Below are 16,912 nucleotides of genomic sequence, written 5' to 3'. Positions count from 1 at the left end.
CTATTCCTATTTGACAAATAAGGAAATATGCGCATTAGAGAAGTTGATTTGCTCAAGGTTACACAATTAATAGGTGGTATAACTGGAACTCAAACTTAGGCTTTCTTGTTTTAGTTTAGGTCTAAAGACATTTTTGAAGTATCCTTGGTGTTCATTTATCCTTCCTCTTTCTGCTACCTGTAACAGGTCCAGACAGGGATGGAAGATCACAGTGCTCTATGAGTGATCCCTTATGTTTGTACTCCATCTGGCTTTTGTCTCAGTGGATTTGACTAAGTCCATGGTAGAATATTGGCTGTTTCCAGGCATGTAGGCTCAGTGTGTCCAGGTAGAGAAGATTGTTGACTTGCTCATTTATTGCTTCAAGCCTGGGAGCCTCTCCCAACTCTTCAGCCCCAAGAGGCCTCCTACAATAGAGAACATTCACTGATATGGGGATTTACACAACTTCAGATAGTGTGTTTGGTGCCAGTGACTTGGCTGGTTAGATTGAAAGAAAGGGGCTGACTTCTAGCTGTGTGGAAACTGCATAAATGAAGTTCCCATGGGCACACCCTCTTCCTACCCTTGGGCTTAGCTGTGTCTAACAGGAACAGAAGAAAGAGATGCCAGGCACAGATCTGTCCCCCTTCCACCCTGGATTCAACAAAGCCATAGCAGGGCTTGGTCCTAGCCCTATCACCACCTGACCTGGGATGTCATCATCAGAAAGTTCCCATTAAGCATCTACCAGTAGGTCAGAGGTGAAGAGTCATTTCTGCAACACCATGCCCTTGAGCAGCTACCCAGGCTTTCCTGTTTTGCAATATCATGGGGTGATTCTAATTATCCCCTGGGGGAGGGGGGTTGGTGAAGAAACAGGAAAAGTGTTAATAAATTCTCCAAAGCTAAGTATATTAAAATTCACATTGACTTAAAAATAAGTATATACCATCTGGCATTTTTAGGAAAATGGAGAAGGGTTGGATCTGGGGAGGAAGAATTGCTAAGTGGCACAAAAACAGGCTATAACTGCTCCAAACAGATGTGAGTCACTCTAAGGAGCTCAGTCTTGCGTCTTTCATTCCAAAGCCCTGAGCCACGCAGAGTGGGAGCAGAGTTGGAAGCAGAGTTGGAGAGCAGCCAATCCCAGAAAACTGGGGTGGGGAAGGAAATACAGTGGGGAGGTTTCTGAGCTGGTCTCCAGGGAACAAAAGGAACAATGGAGAGAGGAGGGGCAGAGGAAACTCTTTACCACCTGGTGTCCTGTCACCAAGAAGACAAACTTGCTTGGACTTTGGTCCCTTAGCATCTTGATTAAATACACATTGCACTTAGACATCTCGGTGAGAAATAGAAGGACATAGTGATTAGGAGCACAAAATCTGTAGCCAGAATGCTAGGTTCACATTTTGGCTCTGCCACTTACTAACTTGTGACCTTGAGCAAGTCACTTAACTTCTCCACCTCCATTTCCAAACATGGAACTAAAAGGAGTAACTACTTAATACAGCAGTAAGTAGGACAAAACAAACACCTAGAAGAGTGCTTGTGCTCTAAGTTAATGAAATATAAATGTTGGTTACTGTTACTACCAGATACAATGGAGAACTACAGTGGAAATGAAGCCAGTGTCCTAGAGCAGCTATAGTCTACAGCACAATGCATTTAAGACAGAAATTTGTTCTAGAAACATGAAGAGTTACTAGTAGATGTAATTATGACTGTCACCAGTAGATGTAATTATGGCAGTCGGAACTTACTGTAGGCCAAGGTCAGGCTACCCCATTGGAACAAGCTAATATAGCTTCAGAACTATGACTTATAGCCTAACCAGGACACTTCTTCTACCAGACCCTGAGGAAAAATATAAAGGAAAAAATAAGTCCTATTCTACCTTTAAGAAAGGCAAGTCATTCAAAACACACTAAGTACTTATTCTTTTGTTTTTTTAATGCTTATTTATTTTTGAAGGAAACAGAGAGACAGAAACAGAGTGTGAGCAGAGGAGGAGCAGAGACAGAGGGAAACACAGAATCTGAAGCAGGCTCCAGGCTCTGAGTTGTCAGCACAGAGCCTGACCCAGGGCTCGAACTCATGAACTGCAAGATCATGACCTGAGCCAAAGTCAGACGCTCAACCAACTGAGCCACCCAGGGGCCCCACTAAGTACCTATCCTGTATAAAATATTCTGATAGATGTTATTGAAGTTAAAATGAAGTAAAGATCTGTTCCCTGTCATTCTGGATCTTATAATCCCATTAGGAAGTCAAGGTCAACACTAATACTGATAAAAGTACAGAGTCTACATCATAATTTCTCTATTTGCCCAGACTTTAATTTAATGCCCAAATTCTGTAGCAGCTCACTCTTTCCCAAGGGTCCTTCTGGATTCAATTTTTCATTAAAAGTTTTGTTTGCTTTTTAAAAAACATATATTCTAATATTACAAACCACTCTGAATTGTTTTAGAAATCAGAAGATCAAAAATATTAAAACATTATCTAGCAGAGTGAAATAGCAGTACAAAAGAAATGACCCTTGGAGGCTCACAGAATCTTTGAGTTAAGGGGAACTTAGAAGTCATGAACTCAACTTTTCTTTCAGAGTAGTACCCTCCTGGAAGATCTCTGAGACATGGACCCCAGCATTTTCTTGAGCACAGTTACAGACCATTTCTGTTGAGAGTCAGCAATGTTGGAAAATCTTAGAGAAGAAATTCATCTCACATAAACCATCATCCTTAATGATCCTACTTCTGCCATTTGAGTGACATAGAACAAGCCACATACCTCTTCCTCATTTGACAGCCCATGAGATATTTGAAGGCAGTTATTGTGTCCTTCAGAAGCCTCAAAGCTAAACATTCCTAGCTGCTGTGGCCTTTCATCCTGTGGAGCAGAGCTCAGAACCCTCATTATCCTCTGGCAGATGAATGCCAGTTGACAAGCTCCTTGTCAGAACATTGTGCCCTGTACCACATATAGTGTTACAAATATGAACTGGCCAACACCAGGTTTCCCAGGCCATATACTCCCTGCAACATCAGATCACTCTCTGACTATTAGTATAGCCCCAGAGGTTGCATCATCTGTTTCAGCAGCTATTTCTCACTTACAGCTTTTATATAGTTGACTTAACTTCACCATATTGTTTCACATGAACTTTAGTCAAAACAGGCCTGTACCATGCAATAGATTTTTCAACCAAAAGTATGATCATTATATCATTTATTGATGCTAAATCTTTACTTATTGGTTTTAGTCTATCATTCCAGGCAGACCATTTTTGATATTTATATTGTTATCTACATATTAGAAATAGATTTCAATCTATTTCTGTTAGCTATCTTTCCTGGCTTTCTATAATCTGCAAATTTAGTCTCTTTTCAGACTTCAAGATCACTAATAAAATTCAATGTGATCTTGAACTAGTCATTTCTCCTCTTTAAGCCTCAGTTTTCTCATCTGTAAAATAATAAAGGGGCAGGGAATGATTTCCTGGGTCCCAAGAAATTTCAATATGTCTTGTATAAATTCAAATGGCCAGCTGGTAAAAGGCTGAGAAGGGGGGAAAAAAGAATGGAGTGATCACTTTCACTCTGGGGTAACTTGCTGAAATAAATTGTGAGTATTAATTTAATGTGTCAACTTGACTGGCCTAAGGGTTGCCTTATAGCTGGTAAAACATACCTGGGTTATGTCTGGTAGAAGGGATTAGCATTTGAATCAGTAGACTGAGCAAAGATCTACTTCATCAATGTGTATGGGTGTCACCCAATCTGTTGAAGATCTGGATAGAACAAAAAGTCAGAGGAAGGGCATATTCTCTCTCTGTTCATGAGCTGGGACATCTATCCTCTCTTGCCCTCAGACATGAGAGTTCCTCGGACATCGGTTCTCAGGCCTTCGGACTCCAACTGAATTATACCATGCGCTTTATGTCTATCCAACTTACAGATGGCAGATCATAGGACTGCTTGGCCTCCATAAGTCTGTGAGCTAATTCTTATTATACACACACACACACACACACACACACACACACACACACACACACATTATATTTTTTTCTGAAGAACTCTAATACATAAATTCTGTGTTCAAATGTGTGGATTTCAACTTTGAACCTCAGGCATTCCCTTACAGAAATTAAACTCTGAAAACAACATGGTGGATACCTTCATTCATAGACATTCTACTTTTGCATAATGAAAAAGAAAAGCTGTGAAAGAGAAAAGCTGCAACAAAGTTTAGGTATTCATCAATTTAGCTGCAATAAATTCAGTTCCCAAATTCTGTATGTTAACTAAAACTTCCTGGTGAAATATCAGTCTTATACTCCTTTTAGTGAAATCAGTGCTAAATATTATGTTTTTATACTTGGAAATTTACGCTAACATAGCCCAATAAGATAATTTATGAAAGATCTGTTACCATAATGTATCCACTCCCATTAATTTTGCAGCATCCTTTAGCCCTGTAGCCAAGAGCAAAAACCTTTCAGTATAATCTGGATTTACAAGGTAAATTTTTAAATAGTCAAAAATAATCCACCTTTCACCCTGCCACACCTAACTTCTTCTTTGGGGGAATAAAAAATGCTTAAAAGGCTTGGCTGAGGCTCCTGGCTGGTTCAGTTGGTAGAGCATGCAACTTTTAACCTCAGGGTCATGAGTTCAAGCCCTGCATTGGGCATAAAGCTTATTTTAAATGAACAAATGCATGCATGAATGAATGAATGAATGAATGAGTAGCTTGAAGACATTCCAGTCAGTGTTGTACCCACCCTCCCCTACATGTCCTCCGTCTTTTGCCATCTTCTGCCAAGGAAGAATGGAGTCAGCATTAGCCTGGCTTTCCTCACATTTCACTAGGCAGATCATCAGTGACATCAAGCAGCCTTATCTCCCATCCTTTGAAAGTTCTATTACTCTAGTTGCTTGTCTTCAGAAGTTCTCATCATCCAAGCACAACCCCCTTTGACATTATTAAATTTATCTAATCATCCAGTTAGTGTTAAACACTGAACTAAAATGCAAGGATCCGGAGCACCTGGGTGGTTAGTCAGTTGAGTGTAAGACTCTTGATCTTGGCTCAGGTCATGATCTCATGGTTTGTGGGATTGAGCTCCACACAATCTGTGCTGACAGCATGAAGCCTGCTTGGGATTCTCTCCCTCTCTCTTGGCCCCTCTTCCGCTAGTGTGTTCTCTCTCTCTCCCTCTCTCCCAAAAATAAATAAACTTAAAAAATAAAAAATAAATAAAATGCAGGGATCAGAAGGAAATCAAAGGCAGCTTTTCTATAACAGGATGGGACTGAGGCCACCATCAGAGTCAATAGTGAATAAGCTTCAAGTTCCAGCATCACTGACTTACTATAAGACCTTGGAAAGCTTACCACTTCTGTCTTAAATTTTTTCTTCTTAAAGACTAATGTTTTATTATTTCTTGCTTGTAGATCATTTTTTTTAAAATATGGAATGCTTCACGAATTTGCATGTTATCCTTGTGCAGGGGCCATGCTATTTATAGAGCATTTAAAAATAATAAGTAACTGTCATGTTTTTCTGAATAAAACAAACAGAAAAACTTTGAAAACAGCTAACTTCAATTTCCTAAAGCGTTTATGAGATAAACAATATAAATGCCAAATGCCAGCTGTGGGCACACCAGACACTGGGAAAGATATGAGTGGATAGGATTATGCATGCCCTGTGGAGCAGCCAGTGATTCAGAAATCCCCACCAGAGAGGAGGATTAGAAGGTCTTAAAAATGCTTATATCTTACATTAGGATCCCCAAATCTAACAAAATATGTACAAGACCTATAGGAAAAATACAAAACTCTGATAGTGAAATCAAAGGAGAACTAATAAGTGGAGAGATCTTCCACGTTCATGGATAGAAAGACTCTATTTTCAAGATGTCAATTATTCCCAACTTGATCTACAGACTCAATGTAATCCCGATCAAATTCCTAGTAATTTATTTTGTAGCTATTGACACACTGATTTTTTTTCTGTGCTAGTCATTTCTTAATGTTTATTTACTTATTTATTTTTTTTTCTTTTCTTTTTTTTTTATTTTATTTTTTTTTCAACGTTTATTTATTTTTGGGACAGAGAGAGACAGAGCATGAACGGGGGAGGGACAGAGAGAGAGGGAGACACAGAATCGGAAACAGGCTCCAGGCTCTGAGCCATCAGCCCAGAGCCCGACGCGGGGCTCGAACTCATGGACCGTGAGATCGTGACCTGGCTGAAGTCGGACGCTTAACCGACTGCGCCGCCCAGGCGCCCCTATTTATTTATTTTTAAATATGAAATTTATTGTCAAATTGGTTTCCATACAACACCCAGTGCTCATCCCAAAAGGTGCCCTCCTCAATACCCATACCCACTCTCCCCTCCTTCCCACCCCCCCCCCCATCAACCCTCAGTTTGTTCTGTTTTTAAGAGTCTCTTATGCTTTGGCTCTCTCCATCTCTAACCTCTTTGAGAAACTTAATAGAAGTCCATGGGGGAGGGGAGAAAAAAAAAAAGAGGTTAGACACACTGATTTTAAAGTTTATTTATTTGGAGAGGCAAAAGACCCAGAATATCCAACACAAGATTGAAGGAAAACAAAATCAAAAGACTGATGCTACATGATCTCACAACTTATTATAAAGCTACAATAATCAAAACAGTATGGTACTGATGAAAGAAAAGACAAACAGATCAATAGAACTGAAAAGAAAGCACAGACATAGACCTACATAAATACAGTCAAGTGATCTGCAACAAAGGAGCAAAGACAATACAATAAGTTCAGACAGTCTTTTCAAAAAACAGTGCTGGAACAACTGGACATCTGTATGCAAAAAAAAAAAAAAAAAGAATCTAGATGCAGACCTTATACCTTTCACAAAAACTCAACTGAAGGGGCACCTGGGTGGCTCAGTTGGTTAGGCATCCAACTTCGGCTCAGGTCATGATCTCATGGTTTGTGGGTTCGAGCCCTGCATCGGGCTCTGTGCTGACAGCTCAGATCCTGGAGCCTGCTTCTGATTCTGTGTCTCCCTCTCTCTCTGTTTCTCCCCTGCTCTCACTCTGTGTCTCTCTCTCTCAAAAATAAATAAAGATTAAAAGCAAAAAATTAAAAAAAATCAACTGAAAATAGGCAACAGAGCTAAATGTTAACATGCAAAACTATAAAACTCCTAGAAGATAATGTAGGAGAAAACCTAGATTATCTTGAGTATGGTAATGAGTTTTTAGATATAACACCAAAGGTACAGTCCATAAAAGAAATAATTGATACCTTGGAGTTTGTTAAAATTAAAAACTTCTAGTTGCAAAAGTAAGTACCAAGAGAATGAGAAGCCACAGACTGGGATAAAATATTTGCAAAAGACACATCCAATAAAGAATTATTATCCAAAATATACAAAGAACCCTTAACATACAATAGTGAGAAAGCAAACAATCCAGTTAAAAAATGGGCCATAGACCTTAACAGACCTCTCCCAAAGAAGGTATACGGATGGCAAATAAGTGTATGAAAAGATGTTTCACATCATCATTGCAGGGAAATGCAAATTAAAACAATAATGAGATACCACTGCACACCTATTAGAATGGCCAAAATTTAGAACATTGACAGCATCAAATGCTGACAAGGATGTGGAGCAATTGGAATTCTCATTTATTGTTAACAAGAATGCAAAATGGTACAGCCACTTTAGAAGAGAGCTTGACATTCTCTTACAAAACTAAACATACTCAGCATATGATCCAGCAGTCATGTTCTGTGGTATTTACCCTACATAAAAACCTGTACATTGTTGTTTATAGCAGCTTTATTTACAGTTGGCCAAACTTGGAAGCTACCAGGATTTCCTTCAGTAGGTGAATGGATAAATGAAATGTGGTACATTCACACAATGGAATATTACTCAGTGCTAAAAAGAAATGAGCTATCAAGTCATGAAAAGACATGAAGAAATCTTAAATACATATTATTAAGTGAAGGAAGCCCATCTGAAAAAGTTATGTAGTGTATGATTTTAACTATACAACATTCTGGAAAAAGGCAAAATTACAGAGTCAGTAATAACAGTAAAGACATCTGTGGTTGCTAGGGGTTGGAGGATAAATAAGCAGAGCACAGAATTTTTAAAGCAATGAAAATATATGATACCATAATGATTAATGCATATCATTATATATTTGTCAAAATCCATAAAGGTACAATACCAAAAATGAACTGTAAGATAAATTATGTGGATAATAATGATGTGTCAATGTAGTTACAACAAATGTACCCCTCTGGTGGGGGACTTTGATAATGGGTAGGCTATGCATATCTAAAGACAGAGAGTATATGAGAAATCTATGTACCTTTCCCTCAGTTTTACTGTGAACCTAAAACTACTCTAAAAAAGTAGTCTCAGGGCTCCTAGGTGGCTCAGTCCCTTAAATGTCCAACTTTAGCTCAGGTCATGATCTCATGGTTTGTGAGTTCTAGCCCCACATCGGGCTATGTGCTGACAGCGAGGAGCCTGCTTAGGATTCTCTGTCTCCTGCTCTCTCTGCCCCTTCCACCCCCCTCAAAATAAATAAACTTAAAAAAAAATTATAAAAAATAAAGTCTTAAGGCTCCTGGCTGGCTCCGTCAGTGGGAGCATGCAACTCTTGGACTGGGGTTGTGAGTTTGAGCCCCATGTTAGGTGCAGAGATAACTTAAATATATATATATATATATATATATATATATATATATATTTTTTTATTTTTTTTTAAAGTAAAGCCTTAACTAAAAGAAAAAAGTTGATACCTTTAATCCAATATTTCACTTCTAGGACTCAATTGTAAATGAAATATTCACAAACATGGGCAAGATTTATATAGAAAAAAATTTATTACAGTTCTATGCAGTTAATAAAAATGGGAAATAAATCAAATATTCAGTAAGAAATTGTGATACAGGAGCACCTGGCTGGCTCAGTTGGTTAAGCATCCAACTTTGGCTCAGGTCATGATCTCGCAGTTGGTAGGTTCAAGCCACACTTCAGGCTCTACACTGATGGTGTAGAATCTGCTTGGGATTCTCTTTCTCTCTCTCTCTCTCTCTCTCTCTCTCTCCCTCAAAATAAATAAATAATATTTAAAAAATAAATTATGGTACATTCATTTGATGAAATAGTGTGTAGCATTTAAAATAATGTTTTTTTAGTATTTATTATTTTTGATAGAGAAAGCATGTGCAAGTAGGGTAGGGGCAGAGAGAGAGGGGGACAGAGGATCCAAAGCAGGTTCCACACTGAGAGCAGCCAGTCCGATGTGGGGCTCAAACTCATGAACCATGAGATCATGACCTGAGCCGAAGTCCAACACTCAAGTGATTAAGCTACCCAGGTGCCCCTAAAGTAATGTTTTTAAATAACCCTAATGGAGGGTAAAATTTTCACAAGGTTATTTTAAATGAAAATCAGGATACAATTACAATTGTACAATTGTAGACAATTGTGTATGTGTATGTGTGTGTGCGTGTATTCCTTGTCTTAGTTCATTCAGGATGCTATAACAAACTACTATAGACTGTGTGGCTTATTAACAACAGAAATTTATTTCTCACAGTTTCAGAGGTGGGGAAGTGCAAGATCACCATGGATCACTAGATTCCATGTCTGGTGAAGATTCACACACAGCAGTCTTCTCCGTGTATCCTTACATGGCAGAAGGGTCAGGGAGTTCTCTGAAGTTTCTTTTATAAGAGTGCTCCTTCCATTCATGAGGACTTCATGACCTAATCACTTCCCAGAGGCTTTACCTCCAAATACCATCAATTGGAGATTAGGTTTCACCATATGAATTTGGGGGGTGACACAAACATTTACGTATGACAGTCTTAGTTTAATGATAAAAAGAAAAAAGACTGGAAGAAAACAGGAATATTAATCAGAATTTTTTTTAATTTTTAAAAATGTTTCTATTTATTTTCCAGAGACAGCACAAGCAGTTGAGGAGCAGAGAGAGGGAGACATAGAATCTGAAGCAGGCTTCAAATTCTGAGCTGTCAGCGGAGTCCATCACCGAGTTCGAACTGGTGAACCACGAGATCATGACCTGAGCGGAAGTTGGACACATAACTGACTGAGCCACCCAAGTGCCCTTAATCATAGTTTTCTTTGGATGGTAGGAGTATGGATGGCTTTTATTCCTTTCTGTTTCTACATTTTTCAAGTTTTCTAAAATAAACATTTTATTTCTTTTTAAAAACAGTGGAAATAGATTAAAGCAGTACATGAGAAGTGGGAGAAATTACCAGTGATTCTGAACATCCCAGGAAGTTTTTCCTAAAATCTACTTGGGCTAAACCCAGATGGCCTCCTACCTTTCATTATCATGTTAAACAGAACTGGGCAGCCATTCCAGCTTTGTCACTTCTCTAGCTGAATACCCTTACACAAGCAAGAAACTTACTTTTTGTGCTTTTATGTTCTTAATTTATAAAACAGTGATGTAAAATCTCACAAGTTGACAGGAGGATTAAATGAAATAACCCATGAAAAGTCCAGGAACATTGTCAGAGCTCAGTAAAAATGTATTCCCTCCCTTATTCTAGAACTAGAGCAAAACACCTGCAGATCTATGGGTGGAATGGACACAGATGCAGAGTTGTGTGATGAATGAGAGACTCGCGATAACAAGCAGGGACCACCTCTACACTACAACCCCTGAATCTGTCAGTTCCACTCCTCATAATAATGATTATGGAAATAAGGGAAACACTAATTAATGAGGTAGACAATGATGTGATTAAGGGATACCCTTTGGACAAGCAAGAGCCCCTTCTCAAAGTCATCAGGCAAGGGTCAGACCTCTTCTGAGAGTTCTGGCTGGAGTCAATCTGCTTTTGACCACATAGCTGAGAAGGATATCATACTGAAGCCAATGATCCTTGAAGACGAAATAATCTTTAAGGCTTCTTCCTGCTCTGATTATAAAGCTATAATCATAATAAGCAAATCCTGATAGGAATTTATTTAAATCTATCCTGTCCTCCATCTTTTAGTGCTTGGCAGATTTCTTTCAAGTTCCGTGGGCCATGACAATCCAGGGGGAGTCATTTGGAAGTGTGAAAGATGATTCTTTAGACTCCAACAGCAGGAGCCCTTCTCAGAAAAAGGACCCTTAAGAGGCCTCTTGCAACTGCACACTTCCCCCAGGGAGCCATGCGGGATTCCCTAGGGCAAGGAACATCAAAATAGCACTGGAATTTCCAAGCCTTAAAATGCTAGGGTGTGTGTTGAGATAGGGATCAGGGAGGGATGGAGGGAGGGAGGGAAAGAATCCCAGAAGAGGGAGGGTTTGGTTTTGGTTTTGGTTTGAAGCTGAAGAACAGACATTCTGGATAGTACCATCCAGGAACTCCACTTCTCTTAGCTCTCTTGTGGCTCAACAGATCCCAGGACAGTCTAGCACGTCATCACTCATCTGTTACCTCTTCTCCACTGCCTTCCCCAGCCACCGTCAAGTCGGCTGCTCCTGATCACCATAGCAACCGTGACGAGCCAGCATCCAGCTCTGCTGCACGGACTTCTCCAACCCCAGCTGAGATGCAGCGGTGAGGACAAGGAGCGAGCGGCAGACACCCAGGATCTCATTCCTTCCTCGTTGCCTCGACTGTTAATCCCTGTACCCTGAGAGAGAATTGCAGCGAAGGGACAAGGGGGAGAAGAGGCTGTACCTTGGAGACTCCCGATGCTAACCTCCGGTGGGTGGTCCAGCGGGAAGGTGGAGTGTGCAGCACTTAACGATGTGCGCAGCCATAGCAGCCGCACCTGCATACTGAGGACGGACTGACGGTGGAGAGCCAGCATTTATTACGTATCGAGGAGATGCCCTTTGAAGCTCTAACCGGTGAGTACCATCAAGTCTTCCTTTGGGTGAACAAATCTCCCCAATGACAAGGTTGTATGTCTTGATTGCTGCCTTAAAAAAAAAAATCACATCTTTAAATTGCTTATGATTGGGAAGCATTTTCCCTTCTGACATCTTTGGGTTTCTTGGAATTATTATTTCGTCTCCCTTTAAATGCACGACTCTCTTAACCAGTGGGAGTTACACTCCAGTCTCAGTGTCTCCATTACCACACAATACCCCACTGGTGCCAATACCAAGCATCACAAATAAACGCTCCAAAACCTCTCAGAGAAGGAGCCGGGCTCAGTTTCCCAGCACTTTCATCCAATATGCTTTGTGTTTCTTTCCTACAATCAAAGAAATAACCCAGACAAACCAGTGGTATGCCAGATGTCAGAGGAATAAATGCCAGGAAGTCCTTGTCGAAACCTCGTCCTTTCTGGTGAGCTCAAGGAAACGAATCCATTACCTCAGCCTGAAGAAACAATTGTTACGCGAGGAGAGAATTCTACTTTGTTCCAGCAGAGGGCGCTAGCGCTTGCCTACACAGCTAAGTATACAGCCACAGCTAAAATAGGCACATACACGCATGTACCGGGAGGCTGCGCGGGATGCAGCACACTACTTCTCTTGGAGATTTTTAACAAAAGGATGGTCAAGTTCATTCCTTCCAGGTAGCAAAGGGAAGTGTCGAATGGCTTCTAGGGGACTGCATCTTGTTTCAGAATCGAATGATTACAATTCCATAGCAAAATACTTTGTGTGTATGAAGTCCTTTCCTTGCTAGCCAACCCATCTCGTTCCTCTCCCCACCCCCACCCCCCAAGAAAGCTTTCTTATTGGTCTAGCACTGTGATCAACTATTTAGAGTTTTTAATTGTTGTAAAGATTCCTTTCAGGGCGCCCGGGTGGCTCAGTTAAGCTTCCGACTCTTGGTTTCGTCTCAGGTCATGATCTCACGGTTTGTGAGCTTGAGCCCCACATCGGGCTCCATGCTGAAAGTGCAGAGCCTGCTTGGGATTCTCTCTCTCTCTCTCTCTCTCTCTCTCTCTGCCTCTCTCTCTCTCTCTCTCTCTCTCTCTTTCTTTCTCACAAAAATAAATAAATAAACTTTAAAAAACATAACAAAAAAAGATTCCTTTCACAGGAAAGGCAAAATCTTGCTAAAATGAAAGATAAACAGAAGGCTGAACTGCTGGGTCCCTGCAATACTATTCAGTGGTCCTCAATCCTGAATGCATGTTGAAACACCTGGGGAGCTTACAAAAATACTGATGCCTGGGTCCCATCTCCTGAGATTCTGACTTAATTGATCTGGGATACAGCCTAGACAGTAGGATTTTTTAAAGCTCCCAGGTGAACCTAATGAATGAAATTTGCAATCCACCATTCCAATGGATTAGGATGACATTTTCCCAGTTGAACTTGATAGTTAAACTAAGCTTCTTAAATAAGGTGCTGCTGTAGGGCAGGGTATACAATTGTTGTGAATGCCTAGAAGCTCAAGTGAAGACAGATGGCAGGGATCCAGATGCTTCAAAGAGGCTCAGGATGAAGGTGATATTTCAGAGGAGGGAGGAAGCATCTCTCCACAATAGGTTTTCTCACTAAATGTAATGTTCTGATTTATACTCCAGTGCAAGGGGAAAAAGAGATGTGTGCCTTTGCAAGTCTATAGGGTGAAAGCCATGGCTCCCTGTAGATTTATAGATTTCACATCTGTTAGTACTAGCCAGAGTCACATGTGTAAATCTTCCACCCACTGCAAGGAGAACGGACATAGAAAGTACAGGAGGGGTTAGGAATGCAATGGTCACTCTAAAGAAGGGAAAAGCAACAACAAAATCACCTAAGAATTATAAAGCATTATCCTTCTCAGGTCAAACTCCTGAATGGTTTGAACTCCTCCAAGCTTAGGGGAAATCCTAAAATCTTAGTTTCCCTGAAAATTCAGGCACCAGGGTAAGCTCTCTACAAGTACTATTGCAGCCTGGCAAGCAAACCTTGTTGTGGGATGTTCTTCCAATGCTCACATTCTAATATTATCTCATGAATATTCATAAGTGCTGTAAAGCAGGTGGGAGGCAGAAACTACACAGCAATACCTAAGGTGCTCAAGGAAATGAGGTAAGGCCTCAAAACTCTGGGAATGAGAAGTTAGAATTTTAAATACACTATTAAGCATCATCTACCAAACTAGAACCAGAAATTCATCCATCACAGCTGCCTTATACTCTTTAATTTTGGTTAAATAGAGAAATAGTTATGGTCTCCTTGAGGAATAGGTATGAAAGTACTGTATCTTCTGAAACCCTCAGCATGGCTCAGTCATTCACCTAATAAATAGGCAAGAGAATTAAGATGCTGTTTAAAGATCATACAAGCTACCTAATGTGGATCACAAAACATTATGTGCCAGGGCCACTGAGTGAGTGGCTGGGAGGTATTTCCTGATTACAGAATGATCATAGCTCTCCCACACTGCTACACAGGACTATTTGTCTCTGCATTCTCAGGCTCTGACCTAGACAAGCAAGCCCTTTCTTGGTGCCTCTCTCTAAACAACCCAAGATAGTTATAACAGCCTCCATCCTTCCCTTTAGTCATTGTTTTTCCAACCTGTGCACAGCCACACACACACTATTTTGTCTCCTCATGGAGTCCACCTCACCTCCTGAGACAATGCCTTCACTTACCCAGCATGGGCCTTGCACAGGCTTTCCCCAGCATTCACTTGGCAAAGCTGGGCCATAGGCATGCTTCACCTGGACTGCTCTTAGCTCTCAGATGAACTGGAGCTGCTTTCGACTAATTCCACATGAAAGATGGCTCATGGTGGCTTCTGCTACCCCAAACCCAAAGACCCTGTACCAACAGGCCACCTCAGAGCTGACCCACCTCACAGGGCAGGCTAGGCCAACCCTGTGAAGGCTGCCAGTCCACTGGATGGCTACACTGGGACGAGCAAAACCATGCCCCTCTCTACTGTGACCACCAAAATCTAGTCTATGAAAAGGAGCAATTTGCTTCAACATGCCCCTGGAAGAAAATGTCCAATCTGACCCGGTTTAATCCATGTATATCCATTCATCTGCAGGTGTCACCCAAGCGTAAAGTGCAAATACCTAACAGGAATGTGATGCATTAATAAAATCCTATTTTATACTTTTTCAGACTCATCAGTGGGTCATGAAATCAGTTTGGTGGGTCATGGCCAGCATTTGAAAAAGAAAACACAATAGAATAGAATAGAAAATATCAGAGTGCATCCCCTGCAGTGAGTGGAAGCTTTGTTTCCCAAAACATGTGTTTCAGTTTTATCTCTGTGTATATCTGTTTGTGTGTACTTAGTCATGACGTAAAATGTATTTCTTATTGTGGGTCACATCCAAGAAAGTTTTAAAGTCTTTGCCTTACTGCAACACTGGCCAACACTAAAGTTGAATCAAATTAAATATTAAAAAGTCAAATTCTAGAACAGCTAGCAAAAAAAAAAAAAATAGAATTCAATCTATTTTATATCTATGGATTATTTTGAATCAATAATCATGGATTATTTGAATCAATCCATGGGGGAGAGAACTGTTCATTCAAATTTAAATTTAAAATTTGACAGAAAATGAATACAGTGGGGGAAATATTTGCATTTTATATTATAGATTAAAAGTTAATGTCTTTAGGGGTGCCTGAGTGGCTCAATCAGTTGAGCATCCAACTCTGAATTTTGGCTCAGGTCTTGATTCCAGGGTCATGGGATCGAGCCCTACATCAGGCTCGGTGCTGAGTATGGAGCCTGCTTAAGATTCTCTCTCTCTCTCTCTCTCTCTCTCTCTCTCCTCTGCTCACACATGCAGAGAGAGAGAGAGAGAGAGAGAGAGAGAGAAAGAGAGAGAGAGAGGTGGGGTGTTGAAAAGGGAGAAGCAGAAAAAGTTAAGCATTGACTTAGGCTTTTTGAAGTCTCATTTCTTTTTTTTTTTTTTTAATTTTTTTTTTCAACGTTTATTTATTTTTGGGACAGAGAGAGACAGAGCATGAACGGGCGAGGGGCAGAGAGAGAGGGAGACACAGAATCGGAAACAGGCTCCAGGCTCTGAGCCATCAGCGCAGAGCCCGACGTGGGGCTCGAACTCACAAACCGCGAGATCGTGACCTGGCTGAAGTCGGACGCTTAACCGACTGCGCCACCCAGGCGCCCCCTGAAGTCTCATTTCTAAAAAGCTCTTTATCCCAGGTGTGGTGGTACAAGAAACTGAGTGACAATTACAACTTCTGTTCTTCCTGTTGCTCTCTTACATTGAACCAAACCTTTAATGAAGTAGTTTGAATACTACCAAAAACATTCTTCAGAATTAAAAAAAAACACACACTATACACTATGATTCCATTTTCATGACATTCTGGAAAAGACAAAACTATAGAGAAAAAAATAAAGATTAACAATTTCCAGGAGCTGGAGGTGTGAGGGAGAAGTTGATTACAAAGGGGAACAAGGAAAGTTCAGGGATAAAAGAACTATTTTATAACAGCATGTACTTGTTAAAAGCCAGAACTCTCCACTAAAAACAGTAAATTTTATAATATGTAAATTATACCTCCATAAACCTGACTGGGGGGAAAAAAACCTCCATGGATAAATTCAGCGTCCATAAAAAGAAATTCACTCACATGAGGAAACAAATGAGCAAACACACAAATATGTGTTTATTTTGACAACAATCAAAAGTGCAAATTATAACAACACTGTGATACTGTTTTCCTTTTTGCTAACAATTAACAAATTTAAAAAATAACATAATGCTATTTAGAGTGCAATAGGTAAAATTTGGGGGGAATACAACATGCCAGTGTATAGGAAAAGTCCTAGAAGTACTATATTCTAGAATTTTTCCCAACAAAGTTATTTAATAAAGATTTTTGAAATTCCAAATGCATGAAAGATATCTTCTACTGTGTTAGATTTAATAGGAAAAAAATAGAAAAAGCTGAAAAGTCTAACATTAGAGGAATAGTGGGAAAATGT

The 16,912-nt window shown here is 40.2% G+C and overlaps 1 protein-coding gene and 1 long non-coding RNA gene across 3 annotated transcripts in view; one reads left to right on the top strand and one right to left on the bottom strand.

Annotated features, from left to right (window-relative positions):
• LOC121022015 (uncharacterized) overlaps positions 1-12,781 on the bottom strand; it is a 32,944-nt gene extending 20,163 nt beyond the window's left edge. Inside the window, exons 1-3 of the long non-coding RNA XR_005786782.1 lie at positions 12,269-12,781; positions 11,717-11,961; positions 178-407 (exon numbers count right to left, since the gene is read on the bottom strand). This is a non-coding gene — a long non-coding RNA (uncharacterized LOC121022015). The remainder of the gene's footprint in view (positions 1-177; positions 408-11,716; positions 11,962-12,268) is intronic.
• MICAL3 (microtubule associated monooxygenase, calponin and LIM domain containing 3) overlaps positions 11,792-16,912 on the top strand; it is a 231,500-nt gene continuing 226,379 nt past the window's right edge. For both annotated transcript variants that reach the window (XM_040462748.1, XM_040462770.1), the window contains exon 1: positions 11,792-11,889. The gene's annotated coding sequence lies outside the window, so the exon portion shown is untranslated. The remainder of the gene's footprint in view (positions 11,890-16,912) is intronic.

The sequence above is a fragment of the Herpailurus yagouaroundi genome, unplaced genomic scaffold (assembly GCF_014898765.1).
Source record: "Herpailurus yagouaroundi ecotype Mexico unplaced genomic scaffold, PumYag 355, whole genome shotgun sequence".
NCBI classification, from domain to species: domain Eukaryota; kingdom Metazoa; phylum Chordata; class Mammalia; order Carnivora; family Felidae; genus Herpailurus; species Herpailurus yagouaroundi.
Note: the sequence above shows the minus strand (reverse complement) of the source record. Positions and strands in the feature narration are given on the sequence as shown.